Here is an 18248-nt window from a genome sequence, read left to right as displayed (position 1 = left end):
GCTTTCTTGATAAATTGTAGGCTATTTTCTCCAAACAATAACTACACGAGGAACAAAATGTAGGCAAATTGCCTATTATGGATTACTATTATACTCCACTCCTATCTCGTCCAGAAAAGAGTTAATAGCAATGTAAAGGTATTGAAGAGATCACCAGCATTATCTTCGGTCTTTGATTCATTAGACAATCATTATGTGAATAAATACTCTTCCATAAATTTCAAAATACTAATGCTTTACTGGCATCTTTATTGAAATAATACTGTTAAAAGCAGAGTGGGCAGGAGAGGTTCCTTGACTGGCAGGATTCAATTCTGAACATGACATGGTATGCCAGTGTTTCTGTGTATCTGACAGGATTTAGTTGCAGATAGAACTCACTCCAGGGGACTTCCGCCAAGATGGAGGTGTAGGTGAACACATTGTACCTTCTTGCACAACCAAGTTTAAAAACAACAAAGTTTTAGCAACAAAAATGCAGCGAAACCACAGAAAATTGAACTATATGGAAGTATGACAACAACGAACCCTTCGGCCAAACCGATAAACCGGTGAAGGAGCGATCAGTGAGACGGACAGCGCAGAGGGGACCGCTATTGTCCCTCTCTGACCCTGCCCCCACATACAGCATCACAAACCAGCGACTTGGGTGGCCCCGCCCTGGTGAACACTTAAGGTTCTGCTCCTCATAAGTAAGAGGTACGAACAAATCAAAACATGGCTCAAGAACAACTCAGCCCCAGAGCCAATAAATCTAAGCGATGAAGAAATAGCCAAACTTTCAGATGCACAGTTCAAAACACTGGTGATCAGGATGCTCACAGAACTGGTTCATTTTATTCACAAATTAGAGGAACATATGAAGGCTAAACTAATTGAAATGTAGGGAAATGCACAATAAACCAATAATAATGGAAAGGAAACTGGGACTCAAGTCAAAGGAGTAGACCAGAAGGAAGAAAAAAATGGCCAAGGAGAAAAATATGAAGAACAAGAATTAAAAAAACTGAGGAGAGGCTTAGGAACCTCCAGGACATCTTTAAATGCTCCGACATCCGAATTATAGGGGTACCAGAAGGGGAAGAGGAACAGTCACCGGTGGAAAACTTATTTGAACAAATAATAAAAGAGAACTTCCCCATTCTGGCAAAGGAAATAGACTTCCAGGAAATCCAGGAAGCTCAGGGAGTCCCAAAGAAGTTGAACCCAAGAAGGAACACACCAAGGCACATCATCATTACATTACCCAAGATTAAAATGAAGAAGAGAATCCTAGAAGCAGCAAGAGATAAGGGGACAGTCACCTACAAAGGAGTTCCCATAAGACTGTCAGCAGATTTCTCAAAAGAGACCTTACAGGCAAGAAGGGGCTGGAAAGAAGTATTCCAAGTCATGAAATCCAAAGACCTACAACCAAGATTGCTCTATCCAGCAAAGCTTTCATTTAGAATGAAAGGGCAGAGAAAGGTCAAATTCTCAGATAAGGTCAAATTCAAGGAGTTCATCATCACCAAGCCCTTATTATATGAAATGTTAAAGGGACTTATCTAAGAAAAAGATGATAAAGAATATGAACAGTGAAAGGACAGCAAACTCATAGTTATTAAGAACCACACCTAAAACAAAAGCAAACTAAGAGGACAGCTAGATTAGGAGTGAACCATAGAAATGGAGATCACATGGAGGGTTAGCAACAGGGGAGTGGGAGAAGGAGAAGGGGGGAGAAGGTACAGAAAATAAGTAGCATAGATGGTAGGTAGAAAATAGATGGGGGGGAAGGCAAGAATAGTAGGGGAAATATAGAATCTAAAGAACTTGAGACACGTGTTCATAAACTAAAGGGGGGGAATGGTGGGGGAGGGGGTGTGCAGGGTGGAGGGGAATGAAGGGGGGAAATAGAACAACTGTAATGGCATAATCAATAAAATATATTTAAAAAACTCACTCTAGCTCTTTCAGTCAGAATGAAGTATAATATAAGGAATTGGAAATATATATTCAAGGAATCAAGTTTCTAAAATCATTGGAAAGGCTGGAGGAGCAGATTTCAAGCTGGGTCTCATGAATATTTCCTAGAATGCATGGTTTTATCCTTTAAAAAATTCCTAATTTAGTAATTCTTAAACTGTGTGTAGGCCTTCTTGCTATGGAAACAGAACAGAGAAGAAAAATAAGTTTTATACTATGCTTAATGGCAAAATCTCCATAGTATTTGACTAACAGGAAAGAAGCAGACTTGTCTATATTGAACACCTGTTATGTACCAACTATTATTCTAGGTTCTTCTGATCTCTCTTTTCACTGAATCCTTATTAATAACCTCTTCAAGTTGATAGTATCAGCCCATGAAATAACTGAGGTTCTAAACGTTTGAGTGATACCTGCACAGGTAGAAGATGATAGAGCAGACTTCAAATTCAGATCTGCTGCCTCCAGAATTGGTTAGACATGTTGTCCCGCATTGGTTGTTAATCCAAAATTCTATTTGATAGCGTCTAACCAAAGTTCTCACTCAATATTTAATAAATACATCCAGCAGGCCAGTTTACTAGGCCATTGAGAAGTGTTTTATAACTTTTTTCTAGATGATCTGCAAGGATGTGGTTCTTAAAAGCAGACATTTAAAACAGTATCACAGGGGGCAAGCAAGCCAGCAAGTAGTTTCTATATCAGGCTGAAACGATCTTGTCCATGTCACTGGACCCAGAACTTTTCAGTGTCATCCAACAGTTTTATAGATCTTAAAAATTTTTTTAAATTATTTTCTATGGAAAATCATGGATTACATGCAAGCAGTTCTTTTGTATACAAAAGGGTGCTAAGAGTGTGGGTTTTCTATCTAAGAATACAAATCCAATCTTTAGATGTTCACAGAATGATGGTGTGAGTTTTCTGGTTGCTGTTGTAACAAATCACCACTTAGTGACTTAAAACAACACAAGTTTTTTTATCTTGCAGTTCTGTAAGTTAGAGGTCTAATGCATACATCACTGAGCTAAAGCCAAGGTGTTGGCTGGATATGTTACTTTCTAGAAGCTCAAGAGAAGGGATCCATATCTTTGCCTTTTCCAGCTTTAGAGGCTGCCAACATTCCTTGGCTCATGAGTCCCTTCTGTCTTCAGTGCCTGCAACAGCAGGCTGAGTCCTCACTTGCATCACTCTGACATTTCTTCTGTTGTCACATGTCCTCTAAGTTTTCTGTTTCTTTCTTCCACTTTTTAAAAAGATTTTATTTATTTATTTTCAGAGGTAGGGGAAGAGAGGGAGAAAGAGAGGGAGAGGAACATCAATGTGTGGTTGCCTCTTGCATGCTCCCAACTGGGGACCTGGCCCACAACCCAGGCATGTGCCCTGACTGGGAATCAAACCTATGATTCTTTGGTTTGCAGGCCAGCACTCAATCCACAGAGCAGCACCAGCCAGGGTTCTTCCTTCCACTTTTAAGGACCTTTGTGATTATATTGGGCTCACCCAAATAATCCAGGATAGTATCCCTATTTTAAGGTCAGCTGATTAGCAGTCTTAATTCTATTTGCAAACTTAATTCCCCCTTTGCACATAATGTATTCACAGATTCTGGGAATTAACATGTGGAGATTTCTGTGGGGGATGAGGAGTTGGGGAGCATTATTCTGCCTACCACAGATGGTTACTTTGCAGTATAATACAGAAGAAAGGGCTTTGGGAAGGCAGATTTGGATCTGAATTTTGTCTCTGCTATGAACTGTTTATGTTCCCCACTAACTTGAAAGTGACTCAACCTCTGGGAACCCATTTCCTCACATTAAAATGGAGGTTATATACCTATTTCATAGAGTTGTTTTGACCTTTAAATGAAAAAATTAAGTTCCTAGTATGTGCCTGGCAAAGAAAAGGGACTAAATAAACATAGCTATTATAATTATGTGATATAATTATAATTAGAGAATCTAGAACCATATTCAGGACCAAACAATCCAAGAGAGCACATCCCAGGTGCTTGGATGCATCTACACTTGATATTTCCTGTGGTTTCATTTTTCCTTTAACTCTAATTGAATGGTTGCCTCAAGTCCTTTCAAAACCAGTGTGTTGACCCTAAATAAACACACAAAATATGTATAAAGACATACTTTATTTCTCTTTGAGTCTCAGCTAGGTTCTCTCCATAGATAATATCTAAATGGAGAACAAAGAGACAAACATGAATAATCGTGACTTAGCTCCTGTTTTTTCACCATCTTCTCCTGGACATCAAAAACCATTCCTTCATTTGCATTCAGTGGGAAGACTTCAGAGTTGTTATCTGTTCATTTTCACATATGTAGCTTTTCCTGTAATGGTCATGGATCTATTCTTGCATAAAGGATTGGTGGCAGTTGGCCGTCCCATTTGCCTTTCAATTCTCAGAAATCTGAAGTTACTGATTGACCTATTCTGTTCAAAGCCCATTGCTGGACCCATATCAATTAGCCATTAAAAGTGATGTTGTAGAATATTTCATGACATGCGAAAATATTTACAATGTATTGATAAGTAAAATGCAAAAGTCATAAAATAAGATAGAGTGCTTGATACCATTTCTGAAAAAGAAAATATTCACAAATAGAAAAGTGCCTGGAGAGGCTCAATAGTTTTATCTCAGGCTAGTAGTATTCTGAGTGTTTTTTATTTTCTTCACTTTCCCAAATTTCTGAATTTTCTACAATAAACTTGTTACTTTTGTAATAGGAATGAACAAAAAAGTTGTATTTTATTTAGAGATCTGATGGTGGTAAATAGTTCTGAGTCAGAAGCTTGTTGTGAGCAAGCCTGGGGATCTTGATGAGGAACTACTGTAGACTTGGTAGTGGTAGGACTCACTTGAGTGGGCCAAACTTTGAGGTGTGCACTAGAAGCAGGGGAATAGCAACTGAAATTCACTCTGGTATTGCTGAAAGACATTTATCTCTAGTACCCTTCTAATTCATTGAGAATGATTTAATTAAGAAAAACAGATACACATTACTTTAGGAACAGTTCCACTTATGCCTGAGGAATTTAATGTTAAAGGAAATATGGGAGAGCTAGCAACAGAAATAAAACTAGCACACCCTGATCAGTGTCATTCAGCTGGTTGGGTGTTGTCCCACAAAGTGGAAGGTCACTGGTTTTATTCCTGGTTAGGGCACATGGCTGGTTGTAGGCCAGGTCCCAGGTTGAGGTGTGTGCAAGAGGTAATTGATCAACATTTCTCTCACATTGATGTTTCTCTCCCTCTCTTTCTCCCTACCTTCTCTTTCTCTAAATAAATAAATAACATCTTTTTTTAAAAGAAAGAAATAGAGCCAGCACTAGAGAAGCCAAATATATAAATTCTCTTAGCCAAACTGCACACACTAATATTTTATTATTCTTACAATATTGTTAAGGACTTTAAAGTGTTTTAATAAGTAAGGCTCCTTATTTTAAGTCATCAACTATATCTATAGCTAGTTACATTTTGTTAACAAAATTTGCCTCATTTAAAAAATAGTTCATTATGTGTTTGTTCTTATGCCAGTGCCAGACTGTTTTGATTACTGTGGCCTTGTAATGTAGTTTTATATCAGGTATTGTGATTCCTCCTACTTTGTTCTTCTTTCTCAAAATTGCTGTGGCTATTTGGGGTCATTAATGGTTCCATATGAATTTTTGAAATGTTTGTTCTCTATCTGTGAAATATGTCATTGGTATTTTAATAGGGATTGCATTGAATCCATAAATTGCTTTGGATAGCATGAACATTTTGATTATATTAATTCTTTCAGTCCATGAACATGGTATATGCTTCCATTTGTTTATATCTTCTTTAATTTCTTTCTTTAGTATTGTATAGTTTTCTGAATGCAGGTCTTTTACTTCTTTGGTTAGGTTTATTCTTAGGTACTTTATTTTTCTTGTTGCTATATCAAATGGGATTTTCCCCCTGATTTCTGTTTCTGATATTTCATTGTTGGTATACAAAAATACCTTCAGTTTCTGAATATTGACTTTGTATCCTGCTGTTTACACACAGATCAATGAAACAGAATAGAGGGCCCAGAAATAAACCCATGTCTCTATAGTCAATTAATATTTGACAAAGAGGGCAGAAGCATAAAATGGAGTAAAAATATCCTGTTCAAGAAATGGTGTTGGGAGATCTGGACAGCTACATGCAAAAAAATGAAACTTAGTGACCAACTCACATCATACACAAAAATAAATTAGAAGTGGATAAAAGACTTAAATATAAATCAAGACACCATAAAAGTTCTAGAGGAGAACATAGGAAAATCTCAGATATTCTACACAACAGTATTTTCATCAGTATGTCCCCTAGAGCAAGGGACATAAAGGAAAGAATAAACAAATTAAGCTTCATCAAAATTAAAAGCTTCTGTATGGCTAAAGATAACAGCAGTAAAATGAAAAGGGAACCAACTGTATGGGAAAATATATTTGCTAATGATACTTTGGAGAAGGGTTTGGTCTCCAAAACATATAAAGAACTCACATGACTCCACTCCAGGAAAACAAAAAAACCAATTAAAAAATGGACAAAGGACTTAAACAGACACCCCTCCAAGGAAGACATACAAGGGGCCCAGAGACATATGAAAGGATACTCAGCATCACTAGCCTTCAGGGAGATGCAAATTAAAACCACAATGAGATACCACTTCACACCGGTCAGAATGGCCATCATAAACAAATCAACAAACAATAAGGGCTGGAGAGGATGTGGAGAAAAGGGAATCCTAGTGCACTGTTGGTGGGAATGCAGACTGGTGCAGCTACTGTGGAACACAGTATAGAATTTCCTCAGAAAACTAAAAATGGTACTGCTTTTTGACCCAGCAATACCACTGCTGGAATTATACTCTAAGAATCCTGAAACACCAATACAAAAGAATTTGTGCACCCTAATGTCCATAGCAGCACAATTTACAATAGTCAAGTGCTGGAAGCAACCTAAGTGCCCATCAGCAAATGAGGGGGTAAAAAAAACCATGGTACATTTACACAATGGAATACTATGTAATATAAAGAAAGAAGGAGCTCCTACCCTTTGCAATGAATGGAACTGGAGAGCATTATGTTAAGTGAACTAAGCCAGGCAGAGAAAGACAAATACCATATGATGTAACCTATAAGTGGAACCTAATCAACAAAACAAATAAGCAAGCAAAATATAACCAGAAACATTAAATTAAAGAAGAAACTGACAGTAACCAGAGTGGGTGGGGGAGAGGGATAACGGGGGAAAGTAGAAGAAGGTCTACCAAGGAACATGTCTAAAGGACACATGGACAAAGCCAAAGGGGGTAGGTTCGTGGCTGGGAGTCTGGGATGAGTAGGGTGGCAGGCCAAGGTGGGTGAAAATGGAGACAATTGTACTTGAACAACAATTTTATTTTATTTTATTATTTTTTTAAATATTAAATTTTATTTAGTTACTTTTCAAGTACATTTTTGTTTTATCTATTTCTCCCATCCCACCCGCCCCCCACCCGGTCTCCCCCCTCTCTCTCATTCCCCCCCCCCAGTCCTCATCTCTGTGTCTTTCATACTTGTTCCTCAAAATCCCTCCCCCTTTTTCCCCTTAAGTTCCCTTCCCTCTCCCCCTCTGGTCGCTGCCCACTTGTTCTCTATTTCAGTGTCTTTGTTTTTATTCTGTTTGCTTGTTTGTTTTATTCTTTAGCTTCCTGTCAAAGGTGAGATCATATGGTATTTGTCCTTCAATGCCTGGCCTATTTCACTCAGCATAATGCTTTCCAGTTCCATCCATCGAACAACAATTAAAAAATAAAAATAAAATAGTTCATTAATTTAGTCAACAAACACCTATCTCATGCCAAGTACTATGCTAGATGCTGCAAATATAGTAATTAGTAAAACTTAATTTTAACACCTGTGTGATTAAAAACCTTCACATTCTGACCTGGCTGGCATGGCTCAGTGAATTGAGCACCTGCTTGCGAACCAAAGGGTTGCTGGTTTGATTCTTAGTTAGGGCACATGCCTGGGTTGTGGGCCAGGTGTCCAGGAAGGGGGTGCTCAGGAGGCAACCACACATTGGTTTCTCTCCCTCTCTTTCTCCTTCCCTTCCCCTCTCTAAAAATAAATTTAAAATATTTTTAAAAATCCTTCATAATTTAGTGAAAGAGGAAAAACAAAAACACAGTTGTAATTCAGTGCAATAAATTCTATGGTTGAAGGTATAATGAAAGCACTGGGGTGGGTGGATACCTAACTCACACTGGGTGGAAGGTAGCCTAGGAAGTTTTCCTAGAAAAGGTGATATTTAATTTGGGCCTTACAGAATGACTAGAAATTTACCAGGTAAAAAAACAGGAAGAGATATTCCCTAAAGTAGAAAAACATATGTAAAAACCCAGAGACCTGGAAAAGCAGGACATATTCAAAGAATTTCCTGTGGTTGGAATAGCCAGGACTTGTATGCATGTGGAAGACAAGCAGAGCATGAGGCTGTGATGATTAACTTTATGTGTCAGTTAGGCTGGTCAAAAGATTACTTTGGGTGTTTTTGTCATGGTGTTTTTGGATGAGATTTACATTTAAATTTGCGGACTTGAATAAAGCAGGTTGCCTTCAATAATATGGGTGGGCCTATTCTAATCAGTTGAAGTCTTGAATAGAGCAAAAGACTTTCCCTGACTAAGAGGGAGTTCTGCCCTAGAAAGCCTTTGTACTTGAACTACAGCATTGTCTCTTCTTTGGGTCTCCAGCCTGTAGCCCTCCACTGGAGATTTTGGACTTGCTAGCCTCCATAGTCACATGCGTAAATTTATCTCTGCAAAACCCTGGCTAATGAGAGGCTAAAGGCAGAGGACAGGGAGAGTGCTTCTGAACATTTCTATAGTTTCATCTATCAAAGAAAGCTAGGTCGTCGGTTACCTAAGATTACCATTGATTGAGCAGTGATATCAAGAGAACAGATATGGCTATCTGGACCTGTAAAATCCTATAGAAATATCAGTAGTCTTAAAAAAAATATTTTATTTATTTATTTTTAGAGCGAGGGGAAAGGATGGAAAAAGAGAGAGAAAGAAACATCATTGTGTGGTTGCCTGTAATGCATCCTGCACTGGGGACCTGGCTCGCAACCCAGGCATGTGCCCTTGACTGGCAATCAAACCAGTGACCATTTGGTTCACAGGCTGACACTCAATCCACTGAGCGACACTGTCCAGGGCAAGTGCTCTTTTAAAAAATATTTTAAATATTTTCAGTTGTAGTTTACATTTAATATTATTTTGTATTTGTTTCAGGTATACAGCATAGGGGTTGGACAATCATTACTTTACAAAGTCTTCCCCCTGATATTGCCAGTACCCAACTGGCGCTATATCTACTTACTACAACATTATTGACTATATTTCCTGTGCTGTACTTTAATCTCCATGACTATTTTGTAACTACCAATCTGTACTTCTCAATCCCTTCACATTTTTCACCCAATCCTCAAAACCCCTTCCCTTCTGGCAACCATCAATCTTTTGTCTGTATTTATGAATCTGTTTCTGTGTTGCTTGTTCATTTATGTTGTTCTTTAGATTCTACATATAAATGAAACCATATGGTATTAGTCTTTCTCTGACGTATTTCACTTAGTGTAAGACCCTCTAGGTCCATCCATGCTGTTGCAAGTGGTTAAGATTTCATTCTTTTTTATGGCCAAATAATATTCTATTGTGTATAGCACAGCTTTTTATCCATTTATCTATTGATGGGCACTTGGGTTGCTTCCATAGCTTGGCTATTGTAAATAACACTGTAATGAACATAGGGGTGCATATATTCTTTCAAATTAGTGTTCTGGGTTTCTTTGAATATATACCCAGAAGTGGAACCTCTGGGTCATAAGGCAGTTCCATTTGTAATTTTTTGAGGTATCTCCATACTGTTTTGCACAGTGGCTGTACCAATCTGCATTCCCACCAATGGTACACAAGGGTTCCCTTTTTTCCACAATCTTCCCAGTACTTGTTTTTTGGTTTATTAATGATAGCCATTTTGACCGGTGTGAGGTGATACCTCATTATGGCTTTAATCTTCTCATATGTTTATTGACCCATTTATATGTCTCTTTGGAGAAGTGCCTATTCAAGTCCTTTTGGATTTTTATGGAGACTTCATTACATTATAATCATGGTTGATTATATTATTGGCAATTGGTGATTGAGTCAAACTCCAGGCACTCTCCCCTCCCCAGAGGTCATAGATGGGACTAAAATTCCCAACCTCTAATCATTTGGTTGGCTTTCCTTGCAACCAGCGTCCATCCTTAGGTGCTTTCCAAAAGTCAGCTTCCTAATACAACTCTCGTCACTTAGGGAATTCCAAGGGTTTTGGGAGCTCTGAGGCAGGAACTGTGGACAAAAGTCAAACATATATGAGAAATATACTTTTGGTCATCTGAATGGCCAAATATATATTTCTTCTAAATCACAATATTACATGTAGATAGGATTCAAATCCAGGCAGTCTGGCTTCAGCATCCACTTTAAAAGCAAAAACAAAAAGCTTTCCAGCCCTGTGCCATTCCTGTCTTCCTTAGCCATGCAGTAGCCCATACATTCATTAAGTCTTAAAGCCAGAAGGGCCCTTAGGTAATTTAGCCAAGTGGTTCTCACCCAGGAAAGTTATACATTAGGATTATGAGGGAGGTTTTAAAAAATACCAGTGCCTAGTATTGCCTCCCCCTCTTCTTAAACACACTGGAGGAACCACTGCCTTTCTCCCCCGTTTTTCTTTTTTATTATTTTAAAAAATTTTGATAAAATATGCATAACACAATTGTACCATTTTAACCATTTTAAGTGTACAATTCAATGGCAGTAATTACATTTATAATATTGTGCAAACATTACCACCATTTCCAAAACTTTTTCATTATCCCAAACAGAAACCCTATAATCATTAAGCATAACCACCCATTCCTCTTCCCCACAGGCCCTCTAACCTCTAACCTATTTTGTTTTTATGAATTTGCCTATTCAAAATACCTCATATAAGTAGAATCATATAATATTTGTCCTTTGTGTCTGGCTTATTTCCATTAGCACATTTCAGTTAGCACATATCTTCAAGTTTTATCCATATTATAGTATGTATTGAAATTTCATTCCTTTTTATGGTTGGGTAATAATTTGATGGCATGGATATACCACATTTTCTTTATCCATTCATCTGTTTAAGTACTTAGGTTCCCCTCTCCCCCTAAACTCACACAGGAAACATTGTTTTTTTAAAAATGTAACTACGTCATACACAAAGAGAATAACAAAAGGATAACAAAGAGAATAACAAAGAGAATAACAAAAGAATAACAAAAGGAGGCAGAGGGAAAATGTCAACTGGCACAGGGAAATGGCCCAGAGGAGTGAAATGTGTACAACTTAGTTTGGATGGCAGGAAGCCAGGTTTTGGGCTAGGATTCTCAGTGGCAGGGGTGGTCATGTGATTGGGGCTTTTTCTCTTACATTCTACACAGATGTCATCATCCCCACTGTTTACTGTTAGAGGATTTATGATTTCAGGAAAATGAAAATAGTTTCTTTTCTGAAAGAGAGCTTAGAAGCAGATTATTTTTCTCTAAAGCAGTGGGCTTTTACACAGAGATACAGACTTGAAGTTTTTTGTTTTTGTTTTTTTTTGGCATTTCATTATGTATTTAGATGTTTTAGCTCTCACACTAGATTTTTTACAAGCTGGTGAACACTGACAAATTATTTCTCCCACAGAATTATAACCACAGATTAATACACATCACCATTTTATCAATTACATAATAAAACAAATTATCAATTATCCAAATATTAAGTTACACAGCTCAAAAGGCATGTAAAATATTAGATGTCTGCTCAATTCATTGGCAAAAACCCACTTTTTTTTTGCAAGAGAGGGTAGGAAGGAAAAAAATCACATGTCAAACAAATAAGTTGGTAAACAACTTCAGAATGTATGAAAACAAATACAAAAATTTCATAATTTTTATGATTAAGAATTGTTTTAGCTACAACAAGGCATTTCTACCTTTACCTTTTAAAAAATTTACTAAAGAGCATTATCTACATGTTCCACACAAGACAAAGGCAACATTTTACTAAAAATATTTAATAGCCTCCTCCCATTCTTTTCTCAGGCCCTCCCTAAAAGTTGTGCCCCAAGTGTAAACATAACTGTCTGGAGATAGTTAATTTTTATGGAGACATAGAAGTTTTGTCTGGAGACATTAAAGATATGTGCTTCTATACAATGTAGATTTTCAAAGTGGAGGCTTTCCATACAGCACAAAATGAGATTTATAGGAAAACATTAAATAATCACTAAGACTTTGTAGAAAAATCAAAAAGTTGAGCAAGCCTTATGTATACTTGTATGAATGTGGGGGATGTAAACATAAAGTGAGCAGGCAAATAAGCACATAGGCCCCACTTTCTATGTTTGAAATGAATGAAGGGATAAACCACATAAGGTCCTGAGTGTTCATAGTGCCTGGGATTTTAGTTCTGTATGATACTAAAAATATACAAGTATTGTGCTGGACATTTTGATACCTAATCTTTCTAAATCTCATATATTGATAAGATTCTGGCATGGGAATAGATTTAAAGATATAACTCAATATTGCATGATTTCAGGAAAAGTTAGTTGGTAGAAATGATAAGCATATTTTAAAGCTGAACAGTAAGAATCTTTTGCTAAGTGTCAAAACAGGTTGATCAAAACCAAAAAACACAGAGGTTGCAATTCTGTCAAGCTTGTAGCTTGGTAAAACTGCTTTTTAATACTCTTATGGAAGCTTCATTAGATTTATTCACCAAGCCAATATGTTGGCTAATGTGTATGACAAATTAGGTCCTATCCCAAGTTCCACTTCCCAAGGCAATCACATCAGGCACCCATTTCACTGAACGCAACGGTTGTTTTTATGACTGTGGAGTCTGAAGCGCAGCCACGTTTTAGGATAATACTTCTCCAAATACAAAAGTTGCTTGCTGTTAAAAGCTCCTTGACATTTTTGTCTTATGAACTGTACTGTCTTCATATTTCATTCCACCTTCAATTAACGCTAGGGCAACAAGTACTGCAGCTCTCCCAAGTCCTGCAACACAGTGAACTGCAATACAACCAGGTTCTTCATGAAATTTAGTTTTTACAAGATTTAACCAATCACCAACAATCTGGTTGGATCGTGGTACATCATCATCAAAAGATCAGTCAAGAACATGGATGCCTTCTTTCTCCACAAGTAGAGTCATAAGTTGCTTCACATACTCTTACTATTGTGGTAACTCCATACTTCTTAAGTTCCTCTGTAAATTTGTTTAAGGTCGCATTGGTTGGATTGTGTATAATAAGAAATCTCATGTTCTTATATGTGACTTCCACAGGAGCCCAGCAATACACTGGAGCTGTGTTAATTTAGTTAAAAAACACTCAATGGGTTTATAAAAGAATTTAAAAATTTTATACAGAAATGATGCAAAGGAACAGTCTCCTTCAATATACTCCACTTGAAATTCTCAGTGCTTTGAGTACGAAGCTGGGAGTAATGGGAAATGAAATGTACCTCCTAGCAAGAAGCAGCAATTCTTCAATCCAGTCATACTGAGGCAATGGAAAGGAAGTGCACTGAGGTTTACCCCATACAGGTCAGAACACTTGTACAAGTGTTGATTTCAATTTAACACTTCTGTGCCAGGTTAACCACTCTTACATGGGCTTCTTGGTGGAGTAGTAATAAATTTCTACAGTTCACTTGCTTGCACGGAGGTCATGCTGTGTCACTGCCCTCCAGAAACTCCATAAATGTGTGACCAAGAATACCACAGAAAAGAATATGTTTCCTCATTGAAGATAGTGGCCTAATCATACAGTCAGTCTAGAGGCGGCAGTAGTCACGGCAGTGGGACAAAGGCTTTGCAGAACCTAAACTCAAAGAGTTTTAATAAAGCACAAACTTAAATGCTGCCTCCAGTCCTTCTGATCTTCATGAGTTACTATGGCGAAGAGAAAGAATAATTCCTATCCAAAGAGGGATATTAAGGATTGTGTCTTATCATCATTCCTGGCAGGGCTTAGCATAAGGAGGGTAGAATCATGCTGACAGTCTTTGGGGCCCCAGAACATGGGCCCTTTTTCATAAGATCAAAGGAAGGGATGCTTTTCTCAGCAGGTCTTAAGAGATACATGTAATAGCACAGATCCTATGTATGTCTTGATGTCTCATGATATCCTGAAAAGATGGTTGTTGGATCCTCCATATTAGGTGACCAGTTAGGTGGCTTTACATTTTCATTCAGAGCAAGGATGTTTAAGCTTATTGGGGTTACTAAGGATACCCTGGGGGTAGGCTGTTCAGGTATAAGGTAGTAACATATCAGCTCTTTAGTGTCAAATATCACATTAGTGCCCACATTTAAACCACTGTATTATAACCAAGTTGCACTAGCCAGATTTATATCTAGAACATTTTACCAATTTAGGGATCAATCTAGTAATTAAAGAAACTCTTGTTACCAAGTGGCATTTGCCTTAGGTACCATAAAAGAATTGTCCTAAGGATTTCTACCAAGACAGTAGATATGTCAGTGTTTGTTTTCTCACCTTTAGGAGTGAAGTGACCTTGGACCTTATGTTGTGGGATGTAGCTTAGGAAAGAGTGCCTCCTTTGGACAAAAATATTGGTTTTGGTCTTGCCACACTGAGTTGTGCCCATTGTTTTATTCAAGGAGACAACAAACTATGCAACCTTTAAATCCATTTGTGTCTGGCATTTTTGTAGCCTGGCAGGCTGGTCTACTGGTCCTTTGTTTACATTCCCTCTACTTAGCTGAATTCTCAGCACAGCTGAAACGGATAACTCTGCATTAGAGGACATCTCCCCATATAAATCCTTGTCAGAGGAACTAGAGCATGAGATCAGTTCAGACCCCTAGTCTCTGTGAGGAAGGAGGCGCTGAGTTGGCATATTAGTTAAAACAAGCAGATGTTGCAAAATTGTGATCACTGAACTGCACAGTGATCTTGCATAGGAGAAATATCAAAACTATAAGTGTGAAATCTATAAAAAGACAAACTTATTTTTAAGAGTTAAGTCAAAAGATCCCAGCAATTATCATCTAAAACTCTTTCTCTTAAAATAGACATATTACTTCAGTTGTTGGCAAATCCAGAACTCAAAAGCAACATTTCTGACTTGTAAATTCCTTTCCTTTAAAAAATTTTTTTTCTTTCCTCTTTACTTGATTGTTATGTATGCTTACATTTCCAGTTTGGGCTTCATTTCCACCTGGACACCTACTAAGATTCCCCATATTTGGGTTAGATGCCCTTTGTTTGTGCTCTAACAGTCCCCTGTACCCATGTGGTTGCTTGCATTATTAACTTAACAAATATTAAATTTGAACTTGTTGTCTCTTCCACTAATCTGTAAGCTCTGTGAGTACAGGGACCATGCCTATTTTATTTACCTTCATATGTATGTAGATTAGCATGGTGCTAGGCATAAGGTTCCTCAGTATTTATTGAAATTCTCAGATGTTGAAAGCTTACACGTGCAAAGATAAAAGAACTAGTCGGGATTCCAGGTTCCTTTCAAGAATTGGCTCATGAAGACTGAAATTAAATGAAAACTAGAAAGACTGCCAAATAGTCCTTTATTATAAGATGGATTTGCATCAGTGGGACAAAATATAATACTAATGGTATTGAAAATGCTGGCATATATCTATTATAGACTAATCCATTGACAGAAATGAACAAAAATTGCTCAGTGAAAATAACAGTGCAAGGTAAGGTGCAAGTTTTTATTCAACAGGTGCAAAACAGTGCAAGTCTTTATTTAACAGGATGTTGAATAAAACTTTCCTAATACAGCAGTATTAGCATCTGGGATTCTACAATGGAGGACAATATATCCCACTTTCAAAAGCCAATCAATTAGGGCTAGATATAAGAGTCCTTATTCTTTAACAATGAGATCACTCCACCTTCCTATTCCTTCAAATTCTGTGGAGGGTAATGGGTGTTCCAGTTATCTATCATAGGTAACAATCACCCCAAAGCTTAGTGGCTTAAAAGAATGACAATCATTTTATTATGTCATGGCTTCTGTAGATCAGGAATTTGGAAAGGTCTTGGCTGGATGATTCTGACCCAGGGTCTCTTATATACTTGAGATGGGTGGCTAGAGTTGAACAGTTAGGGCTAGAGCCACTTGGGGATGACAAGACATTTCTCTTTCTTCATGTAGTCTCAGGACCTCTCTAGGTGGTTTCTCTTCATGAGCTAGTTTGAGCTTCACAGCATGGTGGCCTCAGAGCAGTCAAACTGTTTACCTGGTGGCTCACAGCTGCAAGCACAAGTGTTACAGCTATGAAAGAATAGCTCTATCAGCTTTTATGAGGTGAGAGAAGTTACAGTATGTCACCTACCATATTCTTGGTTGAAACAGTCACAGAAGTCTGCCTACTTTTAATAGGAGGAGATATAGACCCTACCACTCTATTTAATAATGTCAAAATCACATTTAAAACCCCAAATATGTAGTATAGAAGATACTAGATTAGTGGCTCTCTTTGGAAAATATAGTCTGTCCCAGGGATCATATTATCTGTTATGGGTCTTTGGTCTAAGAAGAAAGAATGTTGTGCTTTTTCCTTATGGGTAGAGAGAGGAATGTTCCCCCTTAAACCTAACTGAGGGTGAAGGTTTTGTTGTTGTTACATGCTACTGAGTCACCTCTGACTCCTGGTGGCTCTATGAATGAGTGATATCCACAATATCCTTTCCTCAACAGCCCTGCTCAGCTCCTGTAGACTCATGCTTATGGCTTCATTTATGGAATCAGTCTATCTTTTGTTACTTTTCTTTTCCTTTTGCCTTCTATTTGCCCCAGAATGATTATCTTTTTCAGAGAACCTGGCCATCTCTTGATATGCCTGAAGTAGGATAGCTTTAGTTTTGTCATTTTTACCTCCTACAATATTTCAGACTTAATTTGCTATAGGACCCATTTGTTCATCTTTCTGGCAGTCCAGTGTCCATGGAGCTGTGTTTTAACACCATAGTTGAAACAAATCATTTTTTTCCCTGTTGGTCTTTAATGTCCAACTTTGAGTACATGGTAACTGGCAGTATGAGGATGGGGGCGATCTTAGTCTTGGTCTCTAATGACACATCTTCACTCTTGATGATCTTCCCTAATTTTTCCTTTGCAGCCTTTCTGAATATCAGCCTTTTCTTGATTTCTTGACTGCAGTCTCCATTTGAATTGGTGACTGAACCAAACTGAGCAAAACATCTAATAATTTTAATGTCTTTGTTGTCTGTGTTAAAGTTGTGTATTTCTTCCATAGTCATTATTTTTTCTCTTCTTGATACTCAAATACAGTCAGGCTAAAGGTTACCAGGTCATCATTTGCAACAATTGCATGTGCTTTCTCATTCCCCAGTTGGAATTCTGCTTAGCATATTTTAATTCGCCCTTTGCTTGCTTGAGCAGAAAAAGAAAATTGGAGACAAGGAGGCAATGATAAGCAGCCTGTATACTCACTGGAGTGGTGAGAATATGTGTTTCCTAGGGCCAAATGAATACTTACTGGTGCCTGCCCAAGAGAGCTGACTACTGGGTAAGAGGACCAAGCAGCAAAAATCTGTGGGCCGTAAGCCTTAGGAAAGGAAGCTGTTCCACATCAGGGATTTGAGCACTGGAGCCCTGTGGAATTTACCTGATAGCTTGCATTTGGATGTCTGCAACCTGGAAGGTATCAGTAGCTTATCAGAGTTAACAGAGAAATAAAGACAACAGTCAAAGAGAGAATTCCAACAAGTATCAGAGTCAGGGTTCAACCTGAGACACAGAACCAGTAGATTAATTAATTACAAGGAATTGACTTATGAAATTGAGAGGGCTGGATAAACAAGTCTGACATCTGTAGGGCAGGCAGCTAGAAAAAAGATCAGGAGCATATTGGAACCTCCTGGGGACAGGCTGAAGTTTGTTGTCCACGGGTAGTAAGTAAGGAAAGGAAGATCATGAGCAGGCTGGAACTTCAAGGGCTTGAACTGTTTGCAATCTCCAAGCTCAAGGAAAGCTTAAGCCCTCTTTTAAAGGGGTTCACCAGTTAGGTCAGGATAGTCTTCTTTTGATTAACTCAGAGTCATCTGATTAGGGATTTTTATCAGATCTGCAAAATAACTTGACAGCAGTAGCTAGATTAGTGTTTGATTAA

At 37.9% G+C, this 18248-nt stretch overlaps 1 protein-coding gene and 1 pseudogene across 2 annotated transcripts in view; one reads left to right on the top strand and one right to left on the bottom strand.

Moving 5' to 3' along the window:
* The window catches only part of SLC35G2 (solute carrier family 35 member G2), a 40740-nt gene that overhangs the window by 16141 nt on the left and 6351 nt on the right, over positions 1–18248 (top strand). The window lies entirely within an intron of this gene.
* Positions 12917–13413, bottom strand: LOC119044775 (protein tyrosine phosphatase type IVA 1-like; annotated as a pseudogene).

Source organism: Artibeus jamaicensis, unplaced genomic scaffold, assembly GCF_021234435.1.
Source record: "Artibeus jamaicensis isolate MK-2021 breed Jamaican fruit bat unplaced genomic scaffold, CSHL_Jam_final contig_519, whole genome shotgun sequence".
Lineage (NCBI taxonomy): Eukaryota > Metazoa > Chordata > Mammalia > Chiroptera > Phyllostomidae > Artibeus > Artibeus jamaicensis.
Note: the sequence above shows the minus strand (reverse complement) of the source record. Positions and strands in the feature narration are given on the sequence as shown.